This window comes from Lepus europaeus, chromosome 4 (assembly GCF_033115175.1).
Source record: "Lepus europaeus isolate LE1 chromosome 4, mLepTim1.pri, whole genome shotgun sequence".
Lineage (NCBI taxonomy): Eukaryota > Metazoa > Chordata > Mammalia > Lagomorpha > Leporidae > Lepus > Lepus europaeus.
Window position 1 is genome coordinate 100,607,024 of NC_084830.1, and position 12,807 is coordinate 100,619,830.

At 52.7% G+C, this 12,807-nt stretch overlaps 1 protein-coding gene across 1 annotated transcript in view; it reads right to left on the minus strand.

Annotated features, from left to right (window-relative positions):
* Nucleotides 1–10,331, minus strand: part of RASGEF1C (RasGEF domain family member 1C) — a 90,752-nt gene extending 80,421 nt beyond the window's left edge. Inside the window, exon 1 of the mRNA XM_062189608.1 lies at nucleotides 10,311–10,331. The gene's annotated coding sequence lies outside the window, so the exon portion shown is untranslated. The remainder of the gene's footprint in view (nucleotides 1–10,310) is intronic.
* Nucleotides 10,332–12,807: the final 2,476 nt, after the last annotated feature.

Consider the following 12,807-nt stretch of genomic DNA (forward strand, 5'->3'; position numbering starts at 1 on the left):
TAGAGGCAGCCCTCTGTGACTGGAAGGGCACTGGGAATGAGTAAGGAGCCCAATTGCATCACAAGATGTTCTGGAGAAGACTTCAGGCTGTGGCTCCCCAGTGCTACTCCGCCCCTCCACACACCTACTGGCTGACGCCCAGGCCCCGGGGGTGCAGGACCAGGAGGCGAAAGGCAGGGTGGGCTTAGAGAACCATCACATCCTCTGATTCTAAAACAACTTAGAAACCGCTTAGCCTGAATCGGATTTCAAGCAGTCTGGGAAAAAAAAATCCAGATTGTGGGAGAAAATTCACACGGAGCCATCAAAACAATGTCAGGAACGATGAAAAAAAGATCTAAAATAAGACAAACAAATGCAGTGTTGATCACAGATTGGATCCTGGATCTTAAAATAAGGCCAAAAAGAACATTATTGGGGGCGACTGAGGAAAAGCAAATATGCACTGTGTGACAAAGAATCTTTGTGCTGCTGTTGAATTCCTGGGTTGCAATATGCGTGGCCTCTGGGTTTGTAGAATTTCCCTGTTCTATGGTGATTCTGATGCCATCACGATTCTCGCCACCTGCTCTGACATGGTTTAGCAGAAGACACAGCACATGTCCCACATGGTTAAAAGCTGGGCAGATGACGGTGAAGACGAGACACCAGAGCGCATGACACTTGCCCAAGGGCAGAGGCTGAGGACAGCTGAGGATCCCCCCCAAGATGGCAGCTGCCCTGACCCACATCCGCCTGCCGTAACCGCCAGGAGAGGAAACAGAACCAGCTCCAGCCGCCTACAGCATAATGGGAGGGCTGGATGCGGTGCCTCTTAAACTGGTGCGAATTAGGAAAGAAACCCCAACCTTGAGAACGGGCGCCAGAGCCCGTGCGAGTGTGGGCACGCAGGAAGCTCAGGGCGGAAGCTGCGCGGACGGGGGGCCATGAACCCGGAAGAAAAGCCCCGAGGAGGAGGAAGTCCCGCCCACGTAGGGGTCAGGCATGCGGCTCAAGCGGGCCACGGCAGCCATTGCAGCCATAGCGGGAAATGGATGAGCAGCTGCCCACCCCACAGAAGTAAAAGTGAAATGTGAACGGGAGCCAGCGCCCCCACATCAAGGTCCAGCACCAACAGAAGAGGGCAGCCGCGAGCCCCCAGCGTCTGCCAACAGCCTTCCAGTGTAATCCGGAGCTGAGGGAAGACACAGATCATAGCCATGCGTCGCCAACCTAGGGGCCGACACAGATTATCCCTGCCAGCCATTGTGAAAACGATAAAAAGGTTACCACGCTGCGCCCGGCTTGAGTTGCCTGCTGCAGTAGATGGGTGTTTGTGTGGCCCCCAAATTCACGTTGAAATCCGAAGGGCATGGTGTTGGCAGGTGGGGCCCTCGGGAGGCGATCGGGTCCTGGGGTGCCCTTCCCCCTCTGCGGTGTGGGGCTGAGCAGGCGCCATCCCGGAGCCAGACCCAAGTCGGCCGGCCTCCTGAACTGCGAAATAAATTCCGTGGTTCACAAACCACCCAGTGTGTGGCATTTTCTCATAGAAGCCTCAACAGACTGAGAAACACTAAGAAAACATCCAGACACATGAAAAAAAAAAAAAAAGACTCTAAGTTGAAAACCAAAACAGAAATGGACCCAAAAATTAGGTAAACGTGAAGTTAGAGTTGCCCAAGCTTAAGAAAGAAAATGACAAAATCAGCTCAGAAACGAACAGTAAAAGATTTCAGAGGGATAACAGACTTGGCTAAACATTGAATAATATTCATTAAGGAAATGAATGAAAGCAACCCCAAAACAAAGTAATAAAAAGAATCATAAAGTGGTAGAAACAAAAGGAAAAAAAGATCTAAACACACATACGTATTATTGGAATCCCTGAAGGAGAAAATCAGAAGAGTGAGATGTAATTCACATTTAAAACCATAATCTGAGACTACTTCCTGGAGGTAAAAGAACGCCTGAATCTGTACATTCCCAGAGTCCCCCATGTGCCTGAGACAACTGATTCCGGATGGATCCACTCCGAGACTTGTTCTAGTGAAAGAACTCAGACTGAAGGCAAAGGAAAACATCTCTGGAACTCCAGACAATGAGTGAGTCACTTACACGGGCCAGGAAAACACGTTTATAGCAGACTTCCTGACAACATGTGGCATTGCAACACATTTAAGGCCAGAAAGGGTGAGCCCACCTGTCCTTCAAATATGAAGGGCACTGAAAGCAAGCATTGGGGGGTGGGGTCCTCACAGGCCCTCCTGAGGGACCCACCAGAGGCTAAACTGTGTCTGACCAAGTGATGCCTGGGGAAGCGGCAGCAAAAATTCAGTACCAACAAGCAGAGTCCAACACTCTGAGGCAGAGGGTCTGCATGACGGCCACCCCCACAGTCCCCATCTCTTGGCATTCATGCCTCGGAGAGCAGCCAGGGTCCCTGACTTTCCCCTAACCCACAGAATATGGCGCTGGTGATGGGATATGGCCACGGTTAGGTTACGTGGTCAGGGTATGTATGTCATGCTATGTCGCGAATCTGACTTGCTAATTGATTTGTTCTGGAGACTCTCTGCTGGCTTGAGGAAGCAAATGGCTGCATTGGGGAAGCCCGTGAGGCAGGAGCTGCAGGTGTCCCTAGAAAATGTGGGTGGCTTCTAGAAGTGGAGGGTGGCCGGAAAGCCAGCATCCAGCCACAGATTTAAGTTCTCGGTCCCTCAACTCCAAAGAACTGAGGGCTGCCAACAACCACGTGGGTGGAAAGCAAATCCTTCTCTGGTGCAGTCTGTAGATGAGAACCCAGTCCTGGACAACACCAGCAGAGGCCCAGCTGAGCCACGCCGAGACCCCGATCCACAGAACCTAGGACGCCACCAATGTGTGTTGCTGGGAGCCACGAAGTCCATGGAAAGTTGTTACAGAGCAACAAGGAACTAATATAACCATGTCCAGCAAAACACATTGTGCCCAAGTGGATTTATTTCAGGAATGAAAGAAGGGCTTCATGTTAAGATTCACACATTTTGTGTCTGACTGTTTGCCTCACCCTAGTCCCAAGCCTGACGTAGGTCATCTAGTCATGATTCCCATAAATAGTGCTACAGAGGGGTGAACAAGGCAGTGTGGTGGGCTAAGCCGCCTTTTAGGATGCCTGCCTCCCATACTGGAGCACTGGTTTGGGTCTCAGTTACTCTGCTTTTAATCTAGCTTCCTGCCAATGCATCCTGGGAAACAGAAGATGATAGCCCAAGTACTTGGGTCCCTGACACCCCCATGGCAGAACTGGATGGAATTCCAGGCTCATGGCTTTGGCCTTGGCCCAGCCCTGGTTGTTGGATCTGGAGAGTGAGCCAGTGAATGAAAGATTCTCCTCTCTCTCTCTCTCTCTCTCTCTCTCTCTCTCTCTCTCTCTTTGCCTTTGAGTCAAAGATTAAGAAATAAATATTTTAAAAAGATAGTGCTGAAGATGCCATAATTCTCTCCATATATAGCTTCAACAAAAATCAACATTTATTCCTAGTTTTTTAAAAAAAATCCAGTTAATAAAATGGGAATTATTTCATGCTCTATTCTCTTCTTTCTATTATCTATCTTTCTATCTATCTATCTATCTATTATCTCTCCCCATCCTAAAATCAGAATCTTCTTCAATGGGGTAGGTACTAGAGGCCATTTTACAAAGTTCAGGAAAAGATACATCCAATATTTAATATTGACCTGGAAGGATTTAGCCAATTTCACTTAAAAAAGCAGCAGATTCATAAAAATCAGTAAAGGAGCTGACTACAGAACACCTGAACTATCTGAGATAATCAATGATAAAACTACCAACAAGTACATTTGCATTTAGTAAGGTAGAAAAATAAAATGACACAGAATCAAGTCAGATGACATAGTTAACAAAAAACATTTTTAATAACAACAAACGAGGTAAAATACTCATGAATAAACCTAACAAGAAATGTAAAACCCATATGTGAGGAAGACCTCAACAAAACACTCCTGAAAGCAGCCTTGAATGGACAGAAAGAGACCTCTTGTTTTTGTATAAGGTGCATCTTTTCATAAAGATGTGAATAATCCTGAACTTAATATATACACTTCATACGTTCCTTCCCCAAACACAAGTGGTGTGTTGGAAAGCTGGGAATTCATAAATTAAAAACCAGTGAGATGAGACGAGCCCTGTCAGATAGATAGCGGAGGACAGCAAAGACAAGTGGAGTGCGTACACACACACACACACACCAAGATGCTGATGAACAGGAATGGCCAAGCCTGTGAGAGCAGAAGCAGGCCCGTGCCTTCGGACGGCTGACACGCGATTAAGGTACATCTCAGATCTCTGAGAAAAGATGGGCTTTTAATACCTGGTGCTGGGAGAGAGGGACAGGCATCCGGAGAAGCAGAAAATTGGAAGCACGGATGAAACACAACCCCTACGGTATTGAAAACACAATGAATTCTTAAATAATTGGGCCTAAATAATTAGAAATGGGTTCTACCTATGATTCAAAACCAGGCATAATCAAAGTGTGATTAAATCAACTACATCAAAGTGAGAGTCTCTTTATAGGAAAACCCATCATAAGCAAAGAAAAAAAAAACAGTAGAAATATTTGCAATATAGAAAATTATAAATACTAGCTAATATGTACATTTTTTTTCTTTTTTAATTCTTTTTTTCTTTTTTCTTTTATTTAGTAAATATAAACTTCCAAAGTACAGTTTATGGATTACAATGGCTCCCCCCCCATAATTTCCCTCCCACTCGCACCCCCCCAACTCCTGCTCCCTCCCATTCCATTCACATCAAGATTCATTTTCAATTATCTTTATATACAGAAGATCGATTTAGTATATATTAAGTAAAGATTTCATCAGTTTGCACCCACACAGAAACACAAAGTGTAAAATACTGTTTCAGTACTAGTTATAGCATTACTTCACATTGGACAACACATTAAGGACAGATCCCACATGAGAAGTAAGTACACAGTGACTCCTGTTGTTGACTTAACAATTTGACAGTCTTGTTTATGGCGTCAGTAATCTCCCTAGGCTCTAGTCATGAGTTGCCAAGGCTATGGAAGCCTTTTGAGTTCGCTGACTTCGATCTTATTCAGACAGGGTCATAGTCAAAGTGGAAGTTCTCTCCTCCCTTCAGAGAAAGGTACCTCCTTCTTTGATGGCCCTGTTCTTTCCACTGGGATCTCACTCACAGAGATCTTTCATTTAGGTCTTCTTCTTCCTTTTTTTTTTTTTTCCCAGAGTGTCTTGGCTTTCCATGCCTGAAATACTCTCATAGGCTCTTCAGCCATATCCAAATGCCTTAAGGGCTGATTCTGAGGCCAGAGTGCTATTTAGGACATCTGCCATTCTATGAGTCTGCTGTGTATCCCGCTTCCCATGATGGATCGTTCTCTCCCTTTTTGATTCTATCAGTTAGTATTAGCAGACACTAGTCTTGTTTGTGTGATCCCTTTGACTCTTAGACCTATCAGTGTGATCAACTGTGAACTGAAATTGATCACTTGGACTAGTGAGATGGCATTGGTACATGCCACCTTGATGGGATTGTATTGGAATCCCCTGGCACGTTTCTAACTCCGCCATTTGGGGCAAGTCCGCTTGAGCATGTCCCAAATTTTACATCTCCTCCCTCTCTTATTCCCACGCTTATATTTAACAGGGATCACTTTTCAGTTAAAATTTAAACACCTAAGAATAATTGTGTGTTAATTACAGAGTTCAACCAATAGTACTAGAACAAAAAAAAAATACTAAAATAGATAAAGTATTACATTGTACATCAACAGTCAGGACAAGAGCTGATCAAGTCACTATTTCTCATAGTGTCCATTTCACTTCAACAGGTTTCCCCTTTGGTGCTCAGTTAGTTGTCACCAATCAGGGAGAACATATGATATTTGTCCCTTTGGGACTGGCTTAATTCACTCAGCATAATGTTTTCCAGATTGCTCCATCTTGTTGCAAATGACCGGATTTCATTGTTTTTGACTGCTGTATAGTATTCTACAGAGTACATGTCACATAATTTCTTTATCCAGTCTACTGTTGATGGGCATGTGGGTTGGTTAATATGTACGTATTTTTTAAAATATCCTTGGCTGGCGCCACAGCTCAATAGGCTAATCCTCCGCCTTCAGCACCGGCACCCCAGGTTCTAGTCTGGTCAGCGTGCCAGATTCTGTCCCGGTTGCCCCTCTTCCAGTCCATCTCTCTGCTGTGGCCTGGGAGTGCAGTGGAGGATGGCCCAAGTGCTTGGGTCCTGCACCTGCATGGGAGACCAGGAGAAGCACCTGGCTCCTGGCTTCGGATCGGCGTGGTGCACCGGCCGCAGCGGCCATTGGGGGGTGAACCAACGGAAAAGGAAGATCTTTCTCTCTGTCTCTCTCTCACTGTCTACTCTGCCTGTCAAAAAAAAATATATCCTCTTGTGTTATTTATATTATTTTTCTGAAAGGCAGAACCCTCCCCACACACACCCAAATCCCACAACAGCTGGGGCTGGATCAGGCCAAAGGCAGGAACCAGGAGTTCCATCTAGGTCTCCCATGTTGGTGGTGGTGACCCAAACTACTTGAGCCATCACCTGTCCTCTCGGGCTGCACGTTATTAGCAGAAAGCTGGAATTGGGAGCAGAGCCGTGATTTGTACCCTAGGAGCCTGATACGGGATATGGGCTTCCCAAGTGGCATCTCCCCTGCTGTGCCAAACCTCCGCCCCTATAATGTATTTTAAGCTAACTTTTATATTCAAGGAAAAAATGGTCAAAAATACAAGAGAGTAGGCAAAACATTATGGACAAATAACTCATAGAAAAAGATAACCACATGACTCCAACATATTAAAAGATATAAAATTTCATTCCTAAGAATACAAACATAAATTCAAAATGCACCGAAATATTCCTCCAGTCAGTGAGGCTGTGGGGAAGACACTGCCATCCATCGGCAGTAGGAGTGCAAAAAGGTGCAATCCCCTGATGAGGAATTCGGGAATATCCAGTAAAATAAGCACACATCTACTCCTAGCTCTTGTAGGAATTTATTCTAAAGATACACCTCCCGGGGCTGGTGTTGTGGCGCAGAGGGTTAAGCCACCCCTTGGGACATCAACATTCCATTTGTGAGCACCAGTTTTGAGTCCCAGGTGCTCTCAGCCAGCTCCCTGCTAATGCACCTGGGAAAGCAGCAGAAAATGGTTCAAGTCGTTGGGCCTCTGCTGCCCATGTGGGAGGCCTGGATGGAGTTCCTGCTCCTGGCTGTGGCCTGGCCCAGTCTCCACTGTTGCAGGCATTTAGGGAGTGAACCAGTGCATGGAAACTTTCTCTCTCTCCCTTTCTCTCCGTGTGTGTGTGTGTGTGTGTCTCCATCATTCTGCCTGCCAAATAAATAAGTAAATCTAGATAAATGAATAAATAAATAAATCGTTAAAGACATCTCCACAAATGCAAACAACATGTTCAAGGTTACTCACCCTCCATTACTTTCAATTACAAACGCCTGGGGCAAAACCCCAAGCGCATCCCGGGGACACCAGCTGGGAGCTCTGTGAGGGAAGACACATGGAAGGAGGGATTTCCAGATTACTTCCGATCAAAAGAAACAAGGTGCACATAGGACATGCACAGGCTAACCTTTGTCATAACGCATTCAAGGCCCCCTTTGAAAAAAAGAGAAGCAGCAGAAACTAGGATGGTGTGTCTGTGTGTGGGATCATGGAGGAAGACCCAGGGATGGCATGGGGACTTGTGAGTGGAGCTTAGTATGCTTTTGACCTTTGCACACAGAAATGTCATACATATTAAAAAAAAAAATAAGGTTACAGCACCATGTTTACAGGAAAAGCCCCAAAATGAATGTTCGCAAGAACACATGAAGCTGACACAGGATCAAATTGATAGCAAGGTCACTGAGCACTCTGACCGCACACACAGAGAAACCCTGGACTTGACCCTGTAGGTTTTCATCAGCAGTAATTCTGAAAGGATTTGTGGTGTATTCTAGGATTAGGCAAACGACTAAATATATCGGTGCTGTGGGGAGCCAGTCTCTCAGGGTGGGAGAAAGGAGATGCAAATATTAATTTATGTTTTAAGACAAGATACCTATCTAGGACCACGGACCAAGTCCAGAAGCTGTGATGCCAATGTGGCAATGGGTGAACCCTACCCAGATTTCAGCTTTTAAGTAACATGTTCCTTTAATATATATACTTTTTTAAAAATTTTATTTGAAAGGTAGAGACAGATAGTAATCTTCCATCCACTGGTTCACTCCCCAAATGCCCACAACAGCCAGGCCTAGGTGAGGCTGAAGCCAGGAGCCAGGAACTCAGTCCCAACTCCTTGAGGTACACCCTGCCTCCCAGGGTGCCTATCAGCAGGAAGCTGGAGTCAGGAGCAGGACTGGGACTCAAACTCAGGCACTCTCGACGCAGGGTCTTCACTGCTGTGCTCAGCTCCTGGCCTCCAACCAGGAACCTGGCAGCCTGGGCTTGTTGGAGAAATGGCTGGCTCCAAGTCTGGGCCCAAACAGCAGTGGGAGCTGCAGCAATGCTCAGAGACTCACAGATGCAGGGCCCAGCCTCATCCTGAGGGCCAGCATCTCCTCTGACCTCAGCAACCCCTGGCAGGTGCTCCTCCCTGCACAGGGACACTGGGGAGCAGCAGTGAGCTCAGGTAATGGGCAGCACCTGACCCCAAACCAGGCTCTCTCATCTACAACAGTTGGCAAGCCACACAGCCAGCTGGCTGCTCTTCAAGAACCTCCCTCCATGTGCTCACGGCCACTCCGCCTGGCCAGTGCTGGCACCTCCTCCCTGCTCCCTCTCCATCTGCCAACAGGCCATCAGGGCGTCCTTCCAACACCGAACTCTCCGAGGAATGCCCATGGCACCCGGATGAAAACCCAAGCCCCCCACCCCTTCCCCCGCCACCTGTCTGCTCCAGCCGCTGTCCCCACCACCCACACCTGCTGTTCGCTCAGACCTTATCGATGGGATCCAACCCTTTTGTCGCAGGCAGAGGTGACTGCTCAGGGACACTCCCCTGATCAGTCTGAGGCTCTGCCCCCCACCCTGGCCTCTCTCTGCCCCAGTCCCCCTGATGTGTTTTGCCCCCAGCATGGCGCCCCTGCGCACACCTCGGTGTATTCTTTGACTACTGTTCTCATTCAACGCCCCCTCCCACCCGGGGCAGGGAGCCGGCTGCACACAGTAGGCGCTCAGTGGATGCACCAGGAGTGACTGGGTCGCCCAGGCAGGCTGCTTGACACTGTGGCTGCCCTATGGCTTTTGAAGCTCGTGCTGTTGGAGCTGGAGAGTGAGCATGGCCCTGCGCCTCTGAGCAGGTCCTGTCTCTCTAAGCCTCAGCTGCTTCACCTGTGGAATGAACACAGCACCTGTCTGGCAGGCGGATGTTCCCAGCAGCCTTCTCTGGCTCCTGAGGCTCAGCACAGCACGGTGCCTCACAACCCCAGGGGCCGGCGGCTGGGATGCTTACCACCCACCCTGGCCGCCTCCTAGCCCAGCCGCTGAGACCGGAGCAGGCAGGAGGGCGCCTCTCCTTCTTCCCCTGCCCCTCCCCCAGGGCCCCTCCAGGCCTCACTTTCCCATCTAAACAGCAGTCCCTGGACCTTGCCCACTGTCACTGCGTGGGGACACACCCAGAGCCCCAGCAGCCGCCCGCCCTTGCAGGCCCTCTGAGGGCAGCACCTGTCTATTCCGCAAATGCAATCCCGGCTTCGGTGGCAACGCCCTCTGCCCCTTCGGACTCGGCTTCACACGCACCTGCAGGGCAGCCGTGCTATCCCCATTTCACAGACGGGGAAACTGAGGTCTACCACAGGGCGGAGGCGCAGGGTCCAGGCTGGCTTTTCCTGCCACCAGAGTGGCTGAAAGAAACCTGTTCCACGATCCCGGGCAGCGGGGTACGCGCGGCAGAGCCGGGTCTCCCGCCAAGGAGACGGGGGTGTGCCTCCGCGGGTCCCCGCCCCACCACCCCAAGTCCCCGTGTCTCGGCCCTGTGACCCGGGCGCACATCCCCGCGCCTCACGGCCACCCTCGGCCGCCCACCGCCCAGCCGCGCGGACCTCCCCCCGCCGGCCGGCCCCAAGCACGGTCACCCGCGCGCGCACCTGCGCCCCGGGTCCGGCCCGCGCGTCCCCGCCAGCGGCCCGGATGCCCGCCGTCCCCGCCCGCTCGCTGCCCGCACCTCCGCTCCCGACCTCCCCCGGCGGGCTGCGCCCACCGCCGCCCGCAGCCGCCCCGGCGCCAGGCGTCCTTCCAGGCTGCGCCTCACTCACCGGCTCCCGGCGCGCCCGAGCTCCGGGCCCGGCCCATGGGCAGTGCCCGCTGCGCCCGCTGCCAGCCGCGGCGCCGCGGACCCGGGGCGCTGCCCGCGCCCGCCGCCCGCCGCCGGTGCGCTGGCGGCCGGCCCCTGAGGAGCGCGGTGCGGCGCCCCCTCGCGGCCGCACATGGGAGCGCAGGGCGGGAGGGGCGCGGGGTGGAGCCGCGCAGCCCTCTCCCCGCTGCCCTGCCCGCACCTCCCGACGCCTCGCTGCCTTGCCCTTCGGGCCCCTGCACTGCTCCTAGGCCTCACGGTCAAGGCTAAGTGTCCGGCCCTGCTTTCAGGACCCTCCACTGCGGCTGGCCTCCCACCCGGTGACCAGACCCTACGGGCCAGAGCTGCCCACTTGCATCAGCAGAACCTACCCTACCTGTAGCGCCTGGATGCCGGAGGGCTCTGACCCCGGCGGCCGCCGCAGGACTCTGCAATCCCGCGCCCCCCCCCCCCCCCCCCCCGCGCCTCCTGCCGTCGTGCCTCTCTTCCTTCTGTCTGTACCACTTACCTGTGGCTTGTCCATGGCCCCAGGTCCGGAGGCCACCGGGGATAGGAAGACTGCACACGTGTGCGTGTACAGACGCATACATGCACATACACACAGCCAGACACAGACATGCATGTGCACACACACACAGAGACACGCATGGGTGCGCGCGCACACACACACCCCTCAGGTAAGTCAAGGAAGCAAAGCCCAGGGAGGATGGGCACCACCCTGAAGTGGCTGGGCTGCCAGGAACTGCTTCACTTACAGAAAAGGAGGGCCCTGAGCCGGGCCCACCTGCACAGTGCTGGTGTCCTGCTTTGCCCTAGCATAGGAGTCAGCTCACCTGTCCCCCGCATGAGACACAGCAGAAACCCAATCTAACCCACTCAGGCAAAAAAGCCAAGGTGTTATGCTTTTGGGAAGAGCTAGATCCAGGTGCTTAGATGGTATGGTGTGCCAGTCCATCTCCCCCATCTCCCAGCCCTCCGGGACAGGACAGCCCCCAGCAGCCCTGGGCCGACACCCTCAGAAAGGGTGCGTCTGCCTGATGGCTCGCGGGAGAGCCCAGGGCTGCAGGAACGGGCTCAGAGACACCAGCTCAAGCCGCTTCTGCAGGCTCTCAGGTCTGGGTGTGGCCTCCCTGCGGCTGAGGCTGCAGTAGCCCCGGGTTGGCCCTGATGGAGAAGGGGCTGCTCCACGCGTGCCCTGAGGGCTGTTCCAGAAGGGCCAGGGAAAAGCAACAGTCCAGCACAGTTCTCGCGCAGTGGGGAAACTGAGGCCCAGAGAGAGAAACACCCACCTGCAACACCTGGCGTGTTGGGCCTCGTGTGAGATGGGTGGGCTCAGCAGGGAGGCAGTGGGGCCTTGGGAAAGGACCAGCACCAGAGGCTGAGGCCAGTGCTAAGGCTCAGGTAGGGGGAAGGGGAGGGGGGGACAGAGGCTGGCAGGTGGGGGTGGGGAATGGTGGCTGCAGCAGGTGGACGTGAGGTCAGTCCTAGTGTATCCTCCCAGGGCCCTGTCGGGGTTCGCAGGAGACAGAAGGCAGCCGGAGAGAGCTCTGACCACTTGACCGCTCCCTGTGACAGGCTGGGGCGCTAGCAGCACGGGGGGCCCTCCTAACCAGGACAACGCCCATGCACCTGGCCCGTGCCATCCCCTCTCTGCCAGCAGGGGCCTGGGCAAGCCCTGCTGGAGCCCCTTTCTCCCCACCAATGGCCAGGGCCTCTGAGTGAGGCTGGGTTGTGCCCTGTGAACGTGAGTGGGAAGGCTGTGTCTCTGGCTGTTGTCACCGCACCGGGCATCAGGCAGGGTAGAGGAGACATGGCAGGCACGGCAGCCAGTGTGGCCAGGAGCTTTGGGGACATCTGGCTGCAGGTGCTGTGGAGATGTCCTCCAGCCCACCTGAGAGCACACCGGCCTGCAGAGCCCCTCGGCACCCAGCCCACTTCAACCCTTCCTCCCTTCCCACTCCAGACTGCAAGCACAGGTGGGGCCAGAGGACTGACTCTGCAACAAGTGCCGGGGATGGCGTGGCAAGCAGGACAGGGGCTCCTGCCCACCCAGGGCTCGGAGTTGAGAGATGGGAGCTGAAAACTAAGCATGCAGATGGGATAATCAGGATCACCTCAAAGAATGCTCAGTGGCACCAGGGAAGCAACAGGGGCAGGAGGCTGAGTGTGCCCAGGAGGGCTGTCTGGGAAGGCAGAGTTTGTGCTGATCCCTGAACAGTGAGGAGCCAGCCACAGCGGTCTGTGGGAGGAACATTCTGGGCAGAGGGAATGGCAGGGGCAAAGGCCCTGTGGTCAACATGGACTCGGCATCATTTTCAGGGCTAGGAGGGGGCAGGCAGAAGGGGACAGGACCCCCTGGGTGGGGCAAGGAGCCAGGGTCTGTCTCTGGTTTGGCATCAACTCCGCCAGTGGTGCCCTGAGCTGGAGACAGTGGGGCTGTCTCCAGTCATGCAACCCAG